Below are 20,992 nucleotides of genomic sequence, written 5' to 3' on the forward strand. Positions count from 1 at the left end.
GACATATTTTATCTACCTTATAACTTTCTCATGGAGTAGAGGAAAAATCAACACCTGGGAAGAGACCAGTAGGCATGTGCCTTTGGGCTGGCAGGATGAGCTGAGCCAGTCTGCAAGACTCACAGTCTATTGCAGGAGTCTATTACTCCTGGGTAACTGTACACAAGAAAACCAGTGAGTGAACAGGAAATGAAAACATTAAATCCTAAGCCATTAGTGAGGGATCTGCCCTCATGACCCAAACACCTCCCACCAACCAGTATCAACATTGGGGATCAAATTTCAACACGAGATTTTGAGGGGACAAATATCCAAACTGTATCAGCCTCCCAGGTTATAGAAAAGGAAGCAGGTGCAGGGAGACTAATCAAAATCATCCTGGCTCAATGTGGTTGGGGTCAGCCTTTAAAGCAGTGGTTTGTGACCATGGCTATTCATTAAAGTCACCTGGGGAGATTTTAAAACTAGCAAGACGTGGAACCACCCTCAAAAATTCTGTTTAATTGGTCTAGGGTGGTACCTGGGCATCAGTAATTTTCAAAAGCTTCCCAGGGGATTCTAATATACTGTCAGGATTGCTAACCAATACTTTAAAGCTCCAGTCCCTTCTGCTATCTCTATTTACCTCTTCTAGACAGAGCTGATCCAATGTCCCCATTTTACAGATAAGAACACTGAGATCCAGGGAAGTTGGATAAGTTTCTTAAAGCATCAGAACTATAACTATATTTAAAATCACAACTTATATAGCCTTTTTTTGTCCCTGCATCAGCTAAATGCAAACTTGGCTGAGCTTAAGAATCACCTATTACTTGATCAAACTAAAAATTCCTGGATTCCTCACCTGGACATTATTAAGTAAGTCTGTGGTAGGGACCAGGAATCTGTAATTTAATAAGTATCCAGTGAGTAATATGATCTGGCCAATTTGTCAATTCTGAACTAACGCGATTGTTGATATTTCCTAAGTTAAAGGAAATTTGAGTTCTTTAATGGCAGTGCAAAGGAGAACTTATATTTATTTTTAATGATTTTGCCAGGGGAAGACATTAAGAAATACAGTCATCTATGGCTTAGCGATGGGGACACATTCTGAGAAATGCATCCCTAGATGATTTTGTCATTGTGTGAACATCCTAGAGTGTACATACACAAACCTAGATGGTAGAGCCTACTACATACCTAGGGTATATGGTATAGCCTGTTGCTCCTAGGCTACACACTTGTATAGTTACTGAATTGAATACTATAGGCAATGGCAAATATTTGTGTATCTAAACATAGCTAAACATAGAAAGGTACAGTAAAAATATGGTGTTATAATCTTATGGGACTACCATTGTATATGCAGTTTTTGTTGACTGAAACATCTTATGTGGCTCATAACTGTAATACCAACTCGGTTTTATCAAATTCTAGGCTTTAATTACAATTCCATAGTTCTTATTTTGTTTGGTCATTGTTGCTTTAAAATGAAGTAGGTAGTTCTTAAAAGAACATGGATATTCTTTTCATTTTGTACTAAGTTGCAACTTGAACACAAATGGTTACAGCTTCAAGAATGGGAAATAAATTAGCTATGACTGTGACCAATTATAATGACATGCAGCCTAGCTCTTACCTACTCTGCTGTCTGCCCCAAGTTTGCTGGTTTCCAGGTAAGAAGGGTGAAGCAGCTGAAGTCTTAGGTGGCCCAGCTGAAGTGCAGCTCAGCAACCATTTGTCATAAGATCCTTGACTGAACATGTGACTCCCATAGGAATGCCCTTAAACTCCATTCTTCAAGGCAATTTTACCAAGAGATGCAGTGGAAAAATCACTGGAATCGAATGCCAAAAACCCTGGGTCTGAAAAGATGTTCTTCCACCTACTTGCTGTAAGACTATGATAAAATCATTTGCATTTGACTTCTATGAGTCTCACTTCCACATCTGTAAAGTAGGAATAATGATATCCATTATACCTATCTAATGAGGGATATCAAGGATTATATTCGCTAATATATTGGTTAACATTTGCCTCATAACAATCACAAGGCCTTTGGAGCATGACTATATATATACATATATAGTATATATGTGTGTGTGTATATCTATATATATATATTTAAGACAGAGTTTCACTCTGTCACCCAGGCTGCTGGAGTGCAGTGGCACAATCTCGGCTCACTGCAGCCTTTGCCTCCCGGGTTCAAGTGATTCTCCTGCCTCAGCCTCCCAAGTAGCTGGAATTACAGGCATGCACCCACCAGCCTGGCTAATTTTTGTATTTTTAGTAGAGACAGGGTTTCACCATGATGGCCAGGCTGGTCTTAAATTCCTGACCTCAGGTGATTCACCCAGCTTGGCCTCCCAAAGTGCTGGGGTTACAGGCATGAGCCACCGTGCCCAGCCAACAATATATTTTTCATAGATGTACAGGACTCAGCTAATCTATGCTGGGCTTCCTGGGCAGTTCTGCTGCTCTAAGCTAGACTCATGTCTGGGACATGACTGATCTAAGCTGGGCTGGGCAATGGTGATTGGCTCTGTGCTACCTGTTGCTCTTCTTCCTCCTGTGTTAACTCAGGCATATCATTCTTATGGTAAATGGCAGAGGTGCAAGAGAAGAAACTGAAGAAGTACTTTTATAAGCTACCCTTGTGTCATATTTACCATTGGCCAAAGCAAGTCACATGGCTAAAGTGAGATTTAAGGGGTGGGAATATATACTATGCCTTTCAATTGTGAGATCTGTAAAGTCATATAGGAAATGGCATGGACACTGGGAAGGATAAAGAAATAGGGTTATATATATATATAAAACCCTATATATATATAGGCTATATATAGCTATGTGTACTCTAACACAGCTAATGCTTATAAAGTGCTACACAAATTATACTAAGGCAATGAATCTTCTGTGATTCAGAATTATATGTAAATTAACCATATGTGAACTAACTTGTAAGCAACTTTTATAGATAGAAGAGGGTATAACTCAGTTTATATTCCAAACGTTTTAGTTTTAGTGGTTTTGTAGATAGTGTTATAGATCATGCCTTCATAATTTATTGTGCTACATGACTGATAGGATGGGACACAGTTTTAAATGACTTGGGTTATCTGAGAATTTTTTCTTTTCTTCTGGATTAAGATCATTTCATTGCATTAATAACCAAATTTCTTTATCCTTCCCAGTATCCATGCCATTTCCTTTGTGACTTTACAGATCTTGCTGTCAAAAGGCACAGTATATATTCCCACCCCTTAAATCTCAGTTTAGCCATGTGACTTGCTTTGACCAATGGTAAATATGACACAAGGGTAGCTTATAAAAGTACTTCTTCAGTTTCTTCTCTTGCACCTCTGCCATTTCCATAAGGGCTAGAAGACTGGTCTTGGATAAAGCCAACTGTGTATGTCAGAGGTTCATTTCACAATTTAAAACTATGTTTCTCTGGCTGATTCCTGGAATAGAGCAAGGTAGATACAAGATGAGCATGGGATATCTGGATATGTCAAGAAGTAAGGAAGGGATCAGAAAAAAGATGGGGACATGCCACAGGGACAGAGGAACTAGCTTGAAAGAGCTCCCACTGGCCAAACCTTAGCACCAAATTTGAGCACCAAAATAGTTAAGTACAGCAATGAATTATAAACCAATGGAAAAATAGGAATTCATGAATCCATACTGATTAAATAGATAGATAGATGGATAAATGGGTAAATGAGGGAAAAGGGAGGGCTGTTGCTTATGGTAGAATGCCAAGAGCTGACTGGTCAATGTGGAGGATTGGGAATGTAGAAAATGATCATTTTGCAATAATCGCATTAAAGACTGGATCAAGCAAGAATCATCAATAGATACTAAATCTTGGAGAAATTTTGATGAAGGGCAGGATATTTCCATGATCTTTAAGTGCCTCCCCACAGATTGCTCATTAATTGCAAGGGAAGAAGCAAAGCAGTAATTATACAATGGAAAAATTGGACACCTTGGCCACGGGACCAAAACAAACGTCACTAGTGAAGAAGAGATGGACATCTTATAGCTCCAGATGTGATACCCTTAGAAGGATACAATATCACCTATGCTGTATTCTGACCAAGAATGTCTAACCTGAGTCTAATCATGAAACATCGCATAGACTCATAACAAGGTAAAGGGGGAGGAGCAGTAGTCTTCCTAAATATCAATGTCATAAAAAGACAAAGAAAGGCTGTGGGGACGTTCTAGATTAAAAGAGGCTAAAAAAAAAAAAAAAAATGACAACTAATACAGTACCTGAGCCTAGATACATTGTAATGGGGCGGGGGGGAGTAAAAATACCATGAGAACATCATTAGGTCAACTGACAAAATTGAAATATGGACAGTAGACAAAAATATTGTTCTGGCCAGGATGAAGTAACAGGGACCAGATTTACCCTGTTACCTTAAACAACCAGATAAAATATGTGAAATAATGGTCCTCAGACATTGGACAATAAGGCAGTATAGGACTAAAAGAAACAAATAAGGCCAGCCCTACAGTTGCCTCTGCTGACTACCTGGAGTGAGATTCCAGCCTGCAGTGCAAGGAGGGGAAACCCAAACAGAGCCCCGATCTCTGAGTTGAGGGGCTGGAGTTAAGAATTTGGAGAGGCAGGCCAGGCACAGTGGCTCACGCTTGTAATCCCAGCACTTTGGGAGGCCGAGGCGGGCGGATCACGAGGTCAGGAGATTGAGACCACGGTGAAACCCCATCTCTACTAAAAATACAAAAAATTAGCCGGGCGTGGTGGCAGCCTCCTGTAGTCCCAGCTACTCGGAGAGGCTGAGGCAGGAGAATGGCGTGAACCCGGGAGGCGGAGCTTGCAGTGAGCCGAGATCGCGCCACTGCACTCCAGCCTGGGCGACAGAGCGAGACTCCATCTCAAAAAAAAAAAAAAAAAAAAAAAAAGAATTTAGAGAGGCTCCTTGTTAGTATTATGGTGAGTATATATATATATATATATATATTATAATATATAATATATAGTATTATATTTGGAGAGGCCAAGGTGGCTAGAATTTGCAGGGAAGAAGACCAGAGAAGAGAATGCTTCCCAGAGATTGAACTCTGGAGACCTGCAGAGGGTTTCCCTCCAATCTTCAATTTCGTACTGATCTGTGTCGTTTACTACGTATAAAGAAACCAGGGAAACAAGCTTCAAGAAGAATCAGGTGGAAACGTTCTTGGAGATCACACAGGGCCAAGAATAGTTCATCTTTCCAATAGCCAGAATGGAGAATCCTTACCTCAATAGTGGGTCAAGCTAGCCATAGACTAAAGGCTGCTCTGGTCGGAGTCAGCCTAACTAGGCTGAAAGGCAAGCCTTGAGGGAATCAAACTGTTTCCAAGTAACTAAACTGCATCTCAGACAAAAGCTCAAAATTGGCTGGGTGTGGTGGCTCACACCTGTAATCCCAGCACTTTAGGAGGCCGAGGCGGGCAGATCACCTGAGGCCAGGAGTTCGAGACCAGCCTGGCCAACATGGTGAAACCCCATCTCTACTGAAAATACAAAAAAATTAGCCAGGCGTGGTGGTGGGTGCCTGTAATCCCAGCTACTCAGGAGGCTGAGGCACAAGAATCGCTTGAACCCAGGAGGTGGAGGTTGTAGCGAGCTGAGATCGCACCACTGCACTCCCGCCTGGGTGACAGAGCAAGACTCCATTTCAAAAAAAAAAAAAAGCTCTAAATTTACAAAAATTAGTAAATATTACAAAAATCACTTGCAAAAAATCCTGCACTTAACAATGGACCCAATATCTTACATCCAATTAGTCAGTGACTGTATTACGGCTATGTGAGACACTATCTCTATTCTTAGGAAATACATACTGAACTATTTGGCATCAAGGGCCATAGTGTGGAAAACTTGCAAAGGGGCAGGGGTGGAGAATAGGTGAATCTGGGTTAAGGGTATACAGGTTTCTTTGGACTATTTTTATTCTTACAACTTTTTATAAGTTTGAAATTACTTCCAAATAAGTTAATTCCAAAAATAAGACAAAAAAAAAACAATGTTTCTCGTACCTCAGACTAGCATAATTCCTTCTATTTAGATTGAGCTATGATGGTGCTCAATCTAGCCACAGGAACGTGTATAACTTTTAATTATCAGCTGCCACAGAGAATACAAAATAGCATTTAGGACGGCTCCTCCAAAGACAGCAAATTGGAAAGAAAAAAAAAAAAAGGAAGATAAATTTAACAAATAGCTAATTTGTAACCATGACAGGCACTTAGAAATCCTTTAATTAAGTGTTGGCTTTTCTCCCTCATCAGCCAATCCCTATATTTTGCTGAAGCAAGGTATTTTTCAGTAGTTTGCTTTCTTTCAACCTGTTCTGAGGTCCTATCAATTGCATTCTGACCTCGTGCAACGAAGAGACTTTCTGACCTGAGTGTTGGGGAAATCCGACTTACTGTGCCAAGGAGCAAATCCTCCTAGTGTGAGGCAACCAGTAATAGGGAGACCTGTTCCTGGTGTCACTGGAGCAGAGCAGTTCCAACCAATAGTTCGTTTTTTTTTTTTTTAAGACACAGTCTCGCTCTTGTCTCCCAGGCTGGAGTGTAGTGGTGTGATCTCGGCTCACTGCAACCTCCACCTGCCAGGTTCAAGTGATTCTCCTGCCTCAGCCTCCCAAGTAGCTGGGACTACAGGCGCCCGCCACCACACCTGGCTAATTTTTGTATTTTTTAGTAGAGACAGGGTTTTACCATGTTGGTCAGGCTGGTCTTGAACTCCTGACCTCAGATGATCCACCCGCCTCGGCCTCCCAGAGTGCTGGAATTACAGGCGTGAGCCACTGCGCCCGGCCCCAACCAACAGTTCTTGAAAGTACTTGATGCTACAGCAATTCCACATGTTCAGTCTAAGTTGGGGGCACATGAACCTTCTGTTTGATGGGAATTGGACTTGCCAAGAACAGCATGACATAGCCCTAACCAGAGGGTTCTCCTTCATTCCCTTCCTGGGTAAACCTTGAGGTCCTGTGATGTGGGTCCACTGTTCTACTGAAGTCTTCACTATTATTGCCCTGTTACCAGTTGGAATTATTTTTCTACATCAGGTGATTCTCAGCTGCAAGAAGAAAACCCTTAAATTTGTGCTGCATCAAGGTGACAAATATAAATTCCCTGGTCAATTTGGGTTTTGTGGCACCTGTAATATCCTAGCATTTGACCTTGAAAGAGTGGAGGAGGTATTACAAATTTTCAAGCCAGTGGAATAGTCTCTATTTTTTATATTTGGGAATACATTTGACTAAAATGAATAGGTTATTAGAGGTGTGTGTGTGTCATGAGAGAGAAACAGAGAGAGAGAGAGAGACCCTCTGTCTTCTGTCTTGAATATCTCTGGAACCTATTTCTGTAAGGTATCCAGAAAAGAAAGTGTTCATTGAACATTCTTCTGTCTCCTGGTCTGTTGATATGCTTTAATATGAAACTTCTATTTCCATATTGGGTACTTCCTAATCAGAAACATTAAACAAGCCTATAGTATTAAGAAATTTTATCTTGGGAGACCATAACATGTAGTCTTATCTGTAACTAATGAAAATTTATGATTCAGTCAATTTCAGAAGGTTCCTAAAACCATACCCAAAAATTACTCACTAAAAACAAAAAGACCTGCCTGGTGAGTAAATCAAGTGCCAAATGGCACTTATAAGATTCTATGTGGCATCAAGCTCAGTGGTTCTCAACTCTGGTTCCACACTAGAATCATTTGAGGAGCTTTCAAAAATCCCATAACCAGGAAGGCAAACCCTGGATCAATTAAATCAGAATCTCTGGAGGTGGCTTCGGCATTAGTCATTTTTAAACCTCCCCAGTTGGTTCCAAAGTGCAGTGGCCAAGGTCAAGAACCACCGCTAATCTAGAGTGCTATCTGATTTTCACCATCAATGCGAGGCAAATATTCAAAAGAAGAAAAGCTGGGGAATAATCTTAAGTTGGCTGACAATACATGTATCAACTATAATTATTTGGTCAAACTATAACCCCAAATTCCATTATGTGCCTGTAAACAATTTCATTTTTATACACTACCTTTTAGGGGGTAAAAGAACCACTATTTTGCCGGGCGTGGTGGGTCATGCCTGTAATCCCAGCACTTTGGGAGGCTAAGGCGGGCAGATCACTTGAGGTCAGGAGTTCGAGACCAGTCTGGCCAACATGGCAAAACTCCATCTCTACTAAAAATACAAAAATTAGCTGGGCGTGGTGGCGGATGCCTGTAATCCCAGCTACTCAGGAGGCTGAGGCAGGAGAATCACTTGAATCCGGGAGGCAGAGGTTGCAGTGAGCCAAGATTGTGCCACTGCACACCAGCCTGGGTGACAGAATGGGACTCCATCTCAAAAAAAGAAAAGAATCACTATTTTACCATGATCTGTAAATTTAGAAACTGTAAATGAAAAATGAATAGATAGACGAATTAGTGGAGATAATGCACAGAAAGCATATTACAGAACACAAGTTGTTAGGACACTGTATTGACAGTTAAAATAAAAAAAAAAAACTTTTCTTCATTTCAGCAAGAGTTGACCAATAGAGAAGGCTTTAAAATAATGTTCTTTATTGGGTATGAGAGAAGAGGAACATCAGAATCACCTGGAAAGCTTGTTCAAACCACAGGAACTCCTCACCATTCTAGATTAATTCATTTCTTCCTTTCTGGAACCACTGTCAACATTCAGCCTTGAAGAAAAGTATTAATGACAGTGTGGCATAAAAAGAACTATATATTTGATTATTGTCTCAGTTCCTGACAAAGAGCTCCTAAAACCCTTGTAATTTCCTAAGTGATAGGGATGCTAGGAGCATCTTTTGTCTAATAGTTGGTCCTTGACTATCATTCCTGACACAGAGCTCCTAAATCCCTTGGAATTTCCTGGGTGATAGAGCCTCTTTTGTTTTAATCAGGAAACTTTTGAAGTTTCAGGATGGGGGCTAGTTGCCAGGAAGATCAAGTCTTGATTAGAAGCATATAATGTTCAGGTCTACTCTCCCCAACTTCTAGGGAGGGGAGAGAGGCTGGAGAGTGAATTAATAACTGATCATGCCTACATGATGAAATCTCCATAAAAGCCCCTAAATCATGAGGTTCAGAGAGCTTCTGGGTTGGTGAACGCATCCACATTTTGGGAGGGTGGCACATCTTGACTCCATTGGACAGAAGTTTCTGCATTCAGGACCCTTCTGGAATTTACCCTAAGTATCTCTTCATCTGCATCCTTTATAACAAACTGGTAAATGAAAGTAAATTGCTTTCCTGAGTTCTGTGAACCATTTTAGCAAATTATCATACCCAGGGAGGGGTCGTGGGAACTGCCTGAATTTTTAGCTGGTTGGTCAGAAGTCCCAGTGGTCCAGGACTTGCAATTGACATCTGAAGTGGGGCAGCCTTGTGGGACTGAAGCTTTAACTTGTGGGATGTAATGCTAACTCCAGGTAGTTAATGTCAGGATTTACTTAAACTGTAGGACACCCAGCTGATGTCCAGAAAGGTGGAGAAATGGTTGTTGGTGTGAGGAAAAACCCACACATTTTGTCCAGAAGTGTTTTGTGGGCAGAAACAGATCGTAGTAGATGGTTATATCAGTAGGTTGCCTTAGATAGCAAGTATCAAGTAAAAATGTAACTCAAAATGGCTTAAACAATAAAGAAACTGTATCATCCATGTAAGCAAAAAGTCTAGAAACTGGGTTGGCATTTGGAGAGGCTTGATCCAGTGCCCTAAAGGGATCACACTGTCTCTCCACTCTTCCTTTTGCAGAGTCATTCAACCAACAGATACAGTCCCCTGCAGTCCTAAGATGGCTTCTTTTTTCTTCCTTCGTTTCCAGCAGGACAAAGAGAATTGGTTGATTTTCCAGAAAAAGTCCAGATATTTACTCTAATTGGCCTGGATCATATCACATACACACCTCTGAACCAATCATTGTCTAGGAAGATGGAATGCACTAATTGGCTTAGCTTTGCTCCAATGCTCCACCCCTGAGAAATTGGAAGGAAAATGTGGGGGTGAGGAATAGAAATTGACACTGGCAGTGCAACAAATTAAGTTCACAAGATGGTCTCAGATGTCGTGTGAATATAATTCAGTAATGAAAAAATAATGAAACGAATTTCACCCACTGCCATCACAAGTCTTGTTAGTTTATAGCAGGGTTCTCAACTTTGGCATACTGGCATTTTGGGCCAGATTTTGTTTTTGTTGTAGGGGGCCACGTGTCCTCCTGGGGACAAAATTGTTCTCTCTAGAACTGCTATTTTATAGTTCAACCTCCTAGATAAAAATATCTATCATAGATGTCTGGAGATATTTTCAGTCGCCACAACTGTGGGGGAGAGAGTGATGTGACTGGTATCTAGTGGGTAGTAGCCAGGGATGTGGTTAAACCTCCCGCAATGCATAGAACAGCCCCTAAAAACAAAGAATTATCTGGCCCAAAATGCCAGTAGTGCTGACGTTGAGAAACCCTGCGCTAGCCAAAAGTCTTCAGATAGTTTTCAATCTCCACATCTTAAAAATAGGCCTTTCGACATTTGCCAACATTAGAAGAAAAATGCACAGAGATATTGAACAAAAGTAGACAGGAAAAAAATAGACTCTTCTAACCTGACAGCCAAGGCTCAATTTATTATAATTTTCACTTTCTAAAGTATTTCTTTTAGACGCTAGCTGGATCTGCACCAAATCACAGCAGGATTTTAAGAATAACATCTGGCATATAAAAATCATCATAAAGTCCTACTTTTATAATATACTAGTTTAATATAATTGTTAAATTCTACTGACATGAATGCCACCCAAAATTCTAACCATAGTGATTTATGACTAAAGTTAAACTTCGCTTAATTTATTTTTGCTTTGAGGAGGGCCATTCCTTATTTATTGAAGATTTTGAAATTCTTACTCCATGATGTAATGAAATTCTTTATTCTTACATGATGTTAGATGGTAGAAGAATTGTCAGAAGCTTTTAAATCTAGACTGGCTTTTATTTATTATCTAATTAATATTATGGGGCTTCCCCCCTCTGACACTATCTTGAGCCTTTGAACAACAGGATAGCATTCTGTTAAATGTTCTGGATTTTAGAAAATAAAAATTTCCTCAGATTTGCCTAATGAGTAATAAGGGACGATGGAAGAACAATATTTGGATAGGAGCTAAGTTTATAGGGATTTCCTGTCATATAAAATTCTGGGCCAATGTATTAGGTCCAATGATTCCCCCATGACCTCTTTCTTACTTCGCAAAGGGTAGATATGTAGCCTGCTGTCTTGTGTCTCTACCAGAACCTCTCTCCCCATCTTTTCTCTTGTCTGTGTTCTTCTCTTGGGCTGGCTGTACAGGGAGAATCTACACTGTCCCACTTTTCCACTGGTAGAATTTCCAAGATATGGTTGATTTTACAGTTTCTCTTCATTTTAAGAGACTTACTGCTATTCTGACACCAGTTGGTATACTGCAGTATACTTCTGGCACTACCCACCAGGAATTAGCATAGATCCCATTACTTAAAGGGCATGGTCCCCAACAAGACTACCCTCAGTTCAAATGCCAGCCCCACTTTGAGGCTCCTCAGGCTACCAGCACTTCTGACTAGCTGGCTACAGATTCAAGGGTTTCCACAATATCTTCAGGTTTGATAATCTGCCAGAATGACTCCCAGACCTCAGAAAAGCACTACACTTAACATTGACTGTTTTATTACAAAGGATACAAATCAGGACCTGCCAAATGAAGATACATAGATCTGGGAGGGTCCCGAAGGCAGAGCTTTCATGCCCTCTCCCATCAAATCTGTGCATGTCACTCTCCTGGCACATCAATGTGTTCAACCAGGAAGTTCCCCTGAGCCTTGGTGTCCAGAATTGTTATTGGGGTTTCTTTACGTAAGTATGACTGAATCATCAGCCATGTGATTGAACTCAGCCTCCAGTCCTCCTCCCCTGCCCAAAGGTTTGGCTGGCCCAAAACCCCAACCCTCCAATCACATGGCTGGTCTTTCTGGTGACCAGCCCATATCTGGAATCATCTCATTAGCATAAACTCAGGTGTGAGTCAAGGGGCTCATTAATTATAAAGACATTCCTATCACTGAGGAAATTCCAAGGGTTTTAGAAGTTCTATGCCCAAAACCCAGGACAAAGTCAGATAAATTCTTAATTATACAACAACTGCTGAGAACCAGAGAGGTCTGGCCAGGAGTAACACATATAACAGAGGTGTGTACAGATTCTAGAAATCTCAAATTGGGTTTGCCTATACTGGCTGGCCCTTTCTAAGTCTCATTAAATTAACATCTGTTAAGTACCTACTATATGCCAGGCTTTGTGGGGGTAGAGGAAAAAAATTTGTGCCCTAACCTCCAGGAAAGTATAACTTAGAGGAAGAAACAGGTAACTAAATAACTAATGACAATAAAATGTGCAGTGGACCTTGTGTTTGACAATCCAATATTCATTATACCTCAGGTTCAGGGGTGAAGCCTGATTAGTCTAAGCTAATTATAATAATCTCATTCCCCCGCTCCCCCCTCCACCCCAGTGACTGATTCTAGGATGGCAGGTCTTTAGATAATTTGTGGCAATGATATATGGAAAAGAAGTTTGCTGGGAACTTCTGGAGTAAAACTGCTTCACCCTTCAGAGGAAGTCTACGGAAAATCAGACTCTATCAGGAAGATATAGCCCTGCTTGCTTCTGGTACCAATGATACAAACATAAGGGGATCCAGCCTAGGAATGAAATCAGTACCATAGACATCAGAGTAGAGAGACAGGAGGAATCTGAGTCCTTGAGAACAGTGTAGAGCTACTGGATCAAACCAAACCTGATGCTTGACCTACTCTAGACTTTCTGTTATCTAAGCCAATACATTTCCTTATTGCATGATCTGGTTTGAGCTGAGCTTTCCTTCAGTCAAAGTCAAAAATGCTTTGATACAGAATGTAATCACATATTCTACAATAATTTAAATAATGTGGTAGAAGGTCTACCTAATTTTCATTCTCTTTTAATGTTGCAAGTCGAGTTCACCAAGTTTCCTTCTACCTCTGTTGGGATCCCTTCTCACAAAGACTGATGTTTCACATTCTTCTGACTTATAGAGGTCCTTTTAGAACAGAAGAATAAGTGTGAACTAGGAGGTTATTCCAGGATTCTTAGATCTCATGGGTATCATCTACATTTCAGGAAAATTCCAGACTGTATTCCTGCCCTCCTACTTTCTCCACTCTTCCCTCCCTCATATATATATATATATATATTTCACTGAATAAAAGTTAACTTGGTCATCTCCTGATTGGTGGGCAGTAAATTAAGAAGTTTAATGCCTTTCTGTCTGGAGAGTAAAAAAGACATAATAAAACACTTTCAGTGCTCCTTCCTGAGAAAAACTAAGCTACATCTGATTCTTTTCCTTATGAGTCAGGATTCTGAGTAGAATGTGGATGTTTCAGTCAGTTTTTGTTGGGGCAACAACTCCAAAGTTGTTTTTTTTTTTTTTTTTTTGACAGAGTCTTGCTCTGTTGCCCAGGCTGGAGTGCAGTGGCGTGATCTCTGCTCACTGCAGCCTCCGCCTCCTGGGTTCAAGTGATTCTCCTGCCTCAGCCTCCTGAGTAGCTGGGACTACAGGCAAGCATCACTATGCCTGGCTAATTTTTGTATTTTTAGTAGAGATGGGGTTTCACCAAATTGGCCAGGCTGGTCTTGAACTCCTGACCTCGTGATCTGCCCACCTCAGCCTCCCAAAGTGCTGGGATTACAGGCGTGAGCCACCACACCTGGCCTCCAAGGTTTTAAAAGCTCGTGTAGCTGATGGCTCAGGGTTGGTTAAAGAAGTGGTCTTCAAATTTAATATGCAGGTCAATCACCTGAGATCTTGTTAAAATGCAAATTCTGATTAAATTGAACTTGGGCAGAGCCCAAGATTCTTTATTCCTAATAAGTCCCCTGGAGATACCAATGCTGCTGGTACATGTACCACACTTTACGTAGCAAAAGGCTATAATTTGGCAGAACATAGTTGGGCATCTTTGAGCTCCACTGGGCTCCATGTGCCTTCGCATGGTGTAAGGGAGAAGGTCAAAAGAGGGACACAGCCATATTATGAATAGCATTAAAGCTTCTGTTAGGATGTTGTATAAGTCATAAATATCCACATTCCATTGTCCAAAGCAAGTTACATAACCAAGCCCAAAATCAATGTTGTGGGAAATTAACTTCTACATGTTGGAAAATATAAGGTGCTAAGTGCTGCAGAGCAGACAGGGATGGGTCCAAAGGAACAGTGATCAGTTCTTCCTGGGAGAGTCAGGGAAGGCCTGAGAGAGAATATGATGATTGAGCCAGGTTTTGAAGGACAAGTAGAACTTTCTAATAAGCCAGGAATGGGACCCAAGGTGAAGAAGAGGTCATTCAAGCCAGGGGAAGAGCATAAAGCAGAAGCTTCATATTCTCCAAAGAAGATCCCTATAATCATTTAGCATGAGGCTCACCACCATTAGTCATCAGAGAAATGCAAATCAAAACCACAATGAGATACCATTTCACCCTCACTAGGATGGCCATAATGTACAAAAACTGGTAATAGTAAGTGTTGATGAGGTTGTGGAGGGATTAGAACCTTCATACACTGTTGATAGGAATGTAAAATGCTGCAGCTACTTTGAAAACCAGTCTGCTGGTCCCTCAGAAAGTTAAACACGGAGTTGTCATATTACCCTGCAATTCCACTCCAAAATGTATATGCAAGAGATTGGAGACATGTTAACACAAACTTTTGTATATTAATATCCATAGTAGCATTATTCATAGTAGCCCAAAGTGGAGACAACCCAAATGTCCATCAACTAAACAAAATGTGGTAACAGCCATGCAATGGAATATTATTTGTAAGTAACGAAGAATGAAATAATACTGATATATGCTATAACACTATGCAAAGGACAGGAGCCAGACACAAAGGCCACATACTGTATGTTTCCATTTATATGAAATGTCCAGAATAGGCAAATCTGTAGCAACAGAAAGTAGACTGGTGATAGTCTAGGGCCGAGGCAGGGGATAGGATGAGGGGGATGAGGAGTGACTGCTAACGGGTGTGGGGTTTCTCCTGTGGGTGATGAAAATGTTCTGGAATTGACTGTGGTTGCACAACTTTGTGACTATACTAAAACCATTGTACACTGTAAGTGGGTGAATGAACAATGTGTGAATTATATCTTAATAAAAGCTGTTAGAAAAAAAATGCTACACATGGCAAGGCACGAAGGCATAGGAACACAGCGTATTACAACTATTATAGAATGGGAATGGACAAGTCTGGGGGTAGGGGTCAGATTATGGAGGACCTGAAGGCAGTAAGAAGCAACAAGAACATTTTAGAAATGTCAATCCATGTATGGAAAATCGGTGGGATGGAGCAGGTTGGAAAGAGGATGGGTAGTTAAGACTACTGCAATAGGCTCAATATCAGCTGATGAAGGCTGAGACAAAATGATGGTGGTAGGGACAGAGACAGGGAAGAAAGAACATGAAAGATTTTTAAGATGCCAAAGCAAAAGGATTTTGTGATGATCAGGTGAGTGGGCAGGGAAGATGGAAGGGAGGGATCATTCTTATACATCCTTGTGTCCTCAGCTACTTTAATATGCCTGACACAAAACAGTGCCCAATAATGTTTGGGGAATAAATGAATGAATGAAGTGGATGATCACATTTTCAGAGTTGCTGTTACCTAATAGAGACCTTCGGGACACAGCAAGGGATTTTTTGGGGGAGTGGGATGGAGAGACTGTAATATTTGGAGAATGGATATTTTGTATGAGGGGAATGTCTATTTCAGAGAGAGAAATTAAAAATTATAGATCCCAAGGTACATTTGACCTCTCTCAGTTTGCTTATGGCCAGCCTGCTGTATGCCTGTGGAATTTTTTTTAAACGAGGAATTATAAAATGTCTGTAAACTCCATCTAACTGTGGTGCCTTCAGGCTTTTGTATCCATTAGCCAAGTAGACAGCATTGATTCTCACAAGAGGGAATACAACATACTCAGATAAATGTTTTATTGAGGCTCCATAACTAAAGATATCACCACTAGAAACCACTTAGATAATTTTGTTCTTCAATCAATTTCTCCTGGCTAGCCATGGCCAGCCTTACCCCACTATGATACATCCTGAAATGATTAAGTTGGAAAACCTAGCATGCATATACCACAACTTAAGAGTTGAAATTTGTGACCTAATTTTCAATCAGAGAAGAATCATCTCTGAAGATGGTTTACATACCAGAAGATGAAGTGTTCCTATTTGTAACAACAGGACATTCCACAGATGAATCCACTCTGTATAGTCATGGAAGAACAACTTTTATTTGTAGATTGGGATGGGAGCAGGAAGAGGTTGTGGTTTTGCCTTATTCTGATCCACCATCAGCTTATTAGCTATGGTAGATGAGGTGGCTTCTTGTGGATCTTCTCTTCCTGCTTCAGCAAGAGAAGCTTGTGCATGAGTAATGGAAAATTCTGCATTTCCCTGGTGTTTTAAGTATTCACAAGGGAGTCCCACGTCCAAGCTTGTGGGCAGTACTTGGGCTTACTTATGGCAAAAGGAAAAAATACAGAGTGTCTGGGAGTCTCCCTGGGAACCAGTTAATGATTAAAGTGATTGGAACCAACTAGACCAGTCAGGAACACTTACTGAAAAGGTGAATTATGAAGAGGTAAGCTTTCTGAAGAAGGGTTTCTCCTTTCTTTAACAAATGATCTTTAGTTAAAATAAAGTATGATCAGCAAACTTGGAAGGTGAACTCGAGTTTGGATGTGAGAAGTAGTAAAAAATAATGTTGAGTCTTTTCTAGGGCTAAGGTTCTGGTTCAAGAATCTGTGACCATCTGCAGTGGCTCATACCTGTAATCCCAGCACTTTAGGAGGCCGAGGCGGGAGGATCACTTGAGCTCAGGAGTTTGAGACCAGCCTGGCCAACATGGCGAAATCCCATCTCCACTAAAAATACAAAAATTAGCTGGGTGTGGTGGTGCACACCTATAGTCCCAGCTACTGAGGAGGCTGAGGCAAGAGAATCGCTTGAGCCCGGGAGGCAGAGGTTGCAGGGAGCTGAGATCCTGCCACTGCACTACAGCCTGGGACACAGAGTGAGACTCTGTCTCAAAAAAAAAAAAAAAAAAAATTGTGACCGTCTAGAAAGACCCGTATATCTCTCTCAGTGGAATCATCCTGTGCACTTTGGGAAACTAAGCCTTATCTGGAGTAACTCTATCTTAGTTTGGGTTTGGACTACTCACATCTTTGGAGCATCCTGGGATGTCTCTGGATGTGGCTGATGCCCTGTGGGCTGTAGTCTTTAAATGGTTTCCTATCCAGTGTGCTCCTTGGACACTTAACAGCTATAGCTACAGTTACTGCTCTACACCCATCACTTCTGAGCTAAATAACATAGGAAACAAATTGGCAAATTAGACTTACAAGAACAAGAACTCTCACCCGGTATCAAGCTTTCCTAATAATCTCAAGGATACAAGTAATTATGAGGCACAGACTAAGCAGAGAGAGGTCAGCGACTGCCAGTGCAGCTCTCTTGGTCCTTTTTTGGGTAACATTAAGATGCCCACTAGCCCAGATTTAACATATAAAGTAGTGAAACAATGTATATAGTCATCACTTACAGAAAAGAGGGCTACTTTGGTGATAGTATGTCCATTTGTCTTTGGATCAACTTCAGGTGATTTGTAATCCTTTGCTCTTTCCTTGGGCAGATTGGGTTCCAGACTTGAGTCTATTTCCTTCAGAGAGCAGCCCATCAGGGCAGCCTCTGTGTGGGGGTGGTCAAAACCAGCTCCAAACTCAAACCAGTTAGGGATGCCTGGCACTAACCTATAAGATGAATCTCATCAGCTCTCAGGCACGGTCCCTTTGGGGAGAGCCTTATCATCCCTCTTTGCCTGCAAAACTTCCACAGGGGGTCTTTGTGGTGCGGTTCAACTCTTGCCCCTGCCAGGGAAACTGATAGGAGCCAGAATGCCTGCCAGTTAGGATAATTTTGGCTGCAAGTAACAGAAAGCCCTGATTCAAACTGGCTTAATCAGTAAGAAAATTTCTTACATAGCTTACATGTGATAAAAGAAAAACTTCAGCTGAATTAAATTTAAAGGAGTGTAATTGAGCAATGAACAATTTGCGAATTGGGCAGCTTCCCCAGCCAGAATAGGCTCTGAGACTCCAGCGCAGCCACACAGTGGAAGATTTATGGACAGAAAAAAAAAAAAAAGTGATACACAGAAAACGGAAGTGAGGTACAGAAACAGCTAGCTTAGTTACAGCTCGGTGTTTGCCTTATTTGAGCATGGTTTGAATAGTTGGCCACTGTTCATTGGCCAAAACTCGGCGATTGGCACAAGTGTAGGCTATGGTCTGTTTACACCTCGACTTGTAGTTCACGATAACAGAAAAACCTTTAGGTCAAACTTAATGTATGTAAGGAGGCAGCTTTAAGCTAAACTTGATTTAACAATTTCCCCCTTTTGGTCATCATTTCAATTTTGAGAGACTGATCAAAACTCTAGTCATTGATATCACTATCACCATTGTAAATGTACTTATTTGGTCTTGAAACCCACTGGGAACCAGTAAAACAGTGGGTTTTGCAAGGTAGGAAGAAGGACTGAGTAGAGGGTGGTTGCTTATGCTGGAACATCCTATTTACAGGGAAAAAACAAAACCTGGTCTGTTCTAGGATCTATGTGTTTCCTTAAAGTCTTAGTTTGATTATGTCACATTTAGCACGAGTGACTCCATTTTGGTTTGGTCTGGTCTGTTGGGGCCTTTTAAGTCCTCTTAAATCTCTTATTACCTGACTTTAGCCAGGCCAAACGGCCAATATTTCTGGCTTTTGAACTTTACAATGGTAACCTCCAGGTGAAACCAATAATCCCTAACTAAGGTTATGACTTAACCATAAGTGTACAAGATATTTTCAAAGAGGTGTTGGCAGTTTTTACAAGATCTAGAATCTCCAAAGGTAGCTCACAGAAAGGAAGATTCAAGAAAGTGAAGCTGGAAGTTGCACCTGGAGGGGCAGACAATCAACAAATGGTAAAGGTCACGCAGATATCAACCAGAAAGCACTCATTCCCTAAGCCAGGATTGAACCTGGACTGCCATTGTAAAATGGCAAAACCTCAGCTGGTGAGCTATAGCTTTGGAAGGTTTCCGTTGCTCTTCCCAGAAGGAGCCTACAACAGTCAATTTTGAGCTTGCAAAGGCTTTTAACTGCTCAAGATAACTTTTAGAGCTAACCATGATATAAACCCCAAATTCTAGTTCCCTGGATGGCAGAGACCAAGAGAAAGTACCGCCATATGGTTATAAGGTCAAGTTCCCAAGGACATAAAACAAGATGAGAGGGAAACCTCATCCAGTTTTTTGTTGTTGTTTCAGGGACTTGCAGCAAAGTTTATAACTGACCAGTTTGCTGGGCTGACTTGAACAGTGAGCTTATGGGGGTCCTAGGCCTGCATTCTATCCTATGGTAGTACCCCTTTTTATGACAGAATGATGCAGAAAGACAAATTCATAGCACAAACTACGTCAGATTTGCTACAGCTTAAGACTAGCCTCATAAATCCATTTTCCCATTAATCAAAACTTTACATGGGAGCTAACAGTGATTTTTACCATTCATTCAACCAGTCTGCATAGAGAGCAAGAGGCCAGAAGTCTGTCAAGAAATTGCCTTTTTGACAGCATGCCAGGTTTCTGGATTCCCTGCTCGCTGCTCCACAGCCATGGGGCCCAAGCCACGACACAAAGGAAAATCTTTTTTTGTTGTTGTTTCATGGAACCATAGTAGAAAGCCTTTCAATTTTATAAGTTGCTGCCCAACCGGATGCGTGGGGGACCCGAATTAACATTTTCCATTCTGGCCAGAGCAAAATATGTGTGACAAAACAGACATTAGCCACTCTGCTTAGCGCCCAACATCGAACTGGCCAGGCTTAAACTTGCCCCTAGTTTGGCTCTGTCATCTTTAATCCATTCCAAGTGGATTAAAGGAGTTTTAACATGTGGTCTCCGGGCAAGATGGTTGTCCTGAGTAACAGAAAATATAGGAAAGGGAAAGGAGAAAAAGAGAAAAGCATTGCTTGCGGCGAGTTGGGGAAGGCAAGGAGCTCAGAGTGGCCAGAGAAAGGCCCATCCATTGCAGCAACACTGAATCAAAAGTTCAGGCGGCTGTTTATCAGTAGTGAAGGGATCTTTTCTAGCAGTCCCATCAGCCTGCAAGTTTCCCTTTTAGAGGAAAAAAAGGTTCCCCATGTCCCATGATCCTGTACATGCCTAATCCTGTCACCTATAGTCATCAGCAAAAAGTGCAAGGCAGATTAATCCAAAGAGAATAGTGGTTAACATGCTATAGTGCGAAATCCATTTTTAACCAAGAAGGACTTTACTGAGGGGAGGGCCTCTAACCCAATCCTATCCTTTACCCAGGTAAAATGTACCCCACTACTTATCCCAAATCTGCCAATTGGTGTGCAGTCTATTTCCTTTGGATCAGGATTGTAACTAAGCCAAAAGATTAGCATATTTATTTTTTTTTAAATCAATTAGTCATTTAAGCTTTTTATTTGGCTTTCTTAAAGTCTTCAAATAAAAATATTGAAATTTTAGGAGCTTCTGTGTATCAATAGGCATCTTCAGATAAGACTAATTTGGGAGCTCTCATTTGCAAATACACTTCTCCAGTGCAGTGTTGTTCATTTGGAACGTTCACCGTAAGTTATCTTCAGTAAGATTTCACCATTTCTGTAAGACTTTGCTGCTTCAAGGGCCTAACACTTATGCATGTGTAAGCCCGAAGGAACTCAGTTCTTCAGAAATTAAGGATCCCATTTTTTACCTCAAATTTTGTCTTTGTTCTCAGATTCCCTTGATCAACTTAG

The sequence above is a fragment of the Symphalangus syndactylus genome, chromosome X (genome assembly GCF_028878055.3).
Source record: "Symphalangus syndactylus isolate Jambi chromosome X, NHGRI_mSymSyn1-v2.1_pri, whole genome shotgun sequence".
Lineage (NCBI taxonomy): Eukaryota > Metazoa > Chordata > Mammalia > Primates > Hylobatidae > Symphalangus > Symphalangus syndactylus.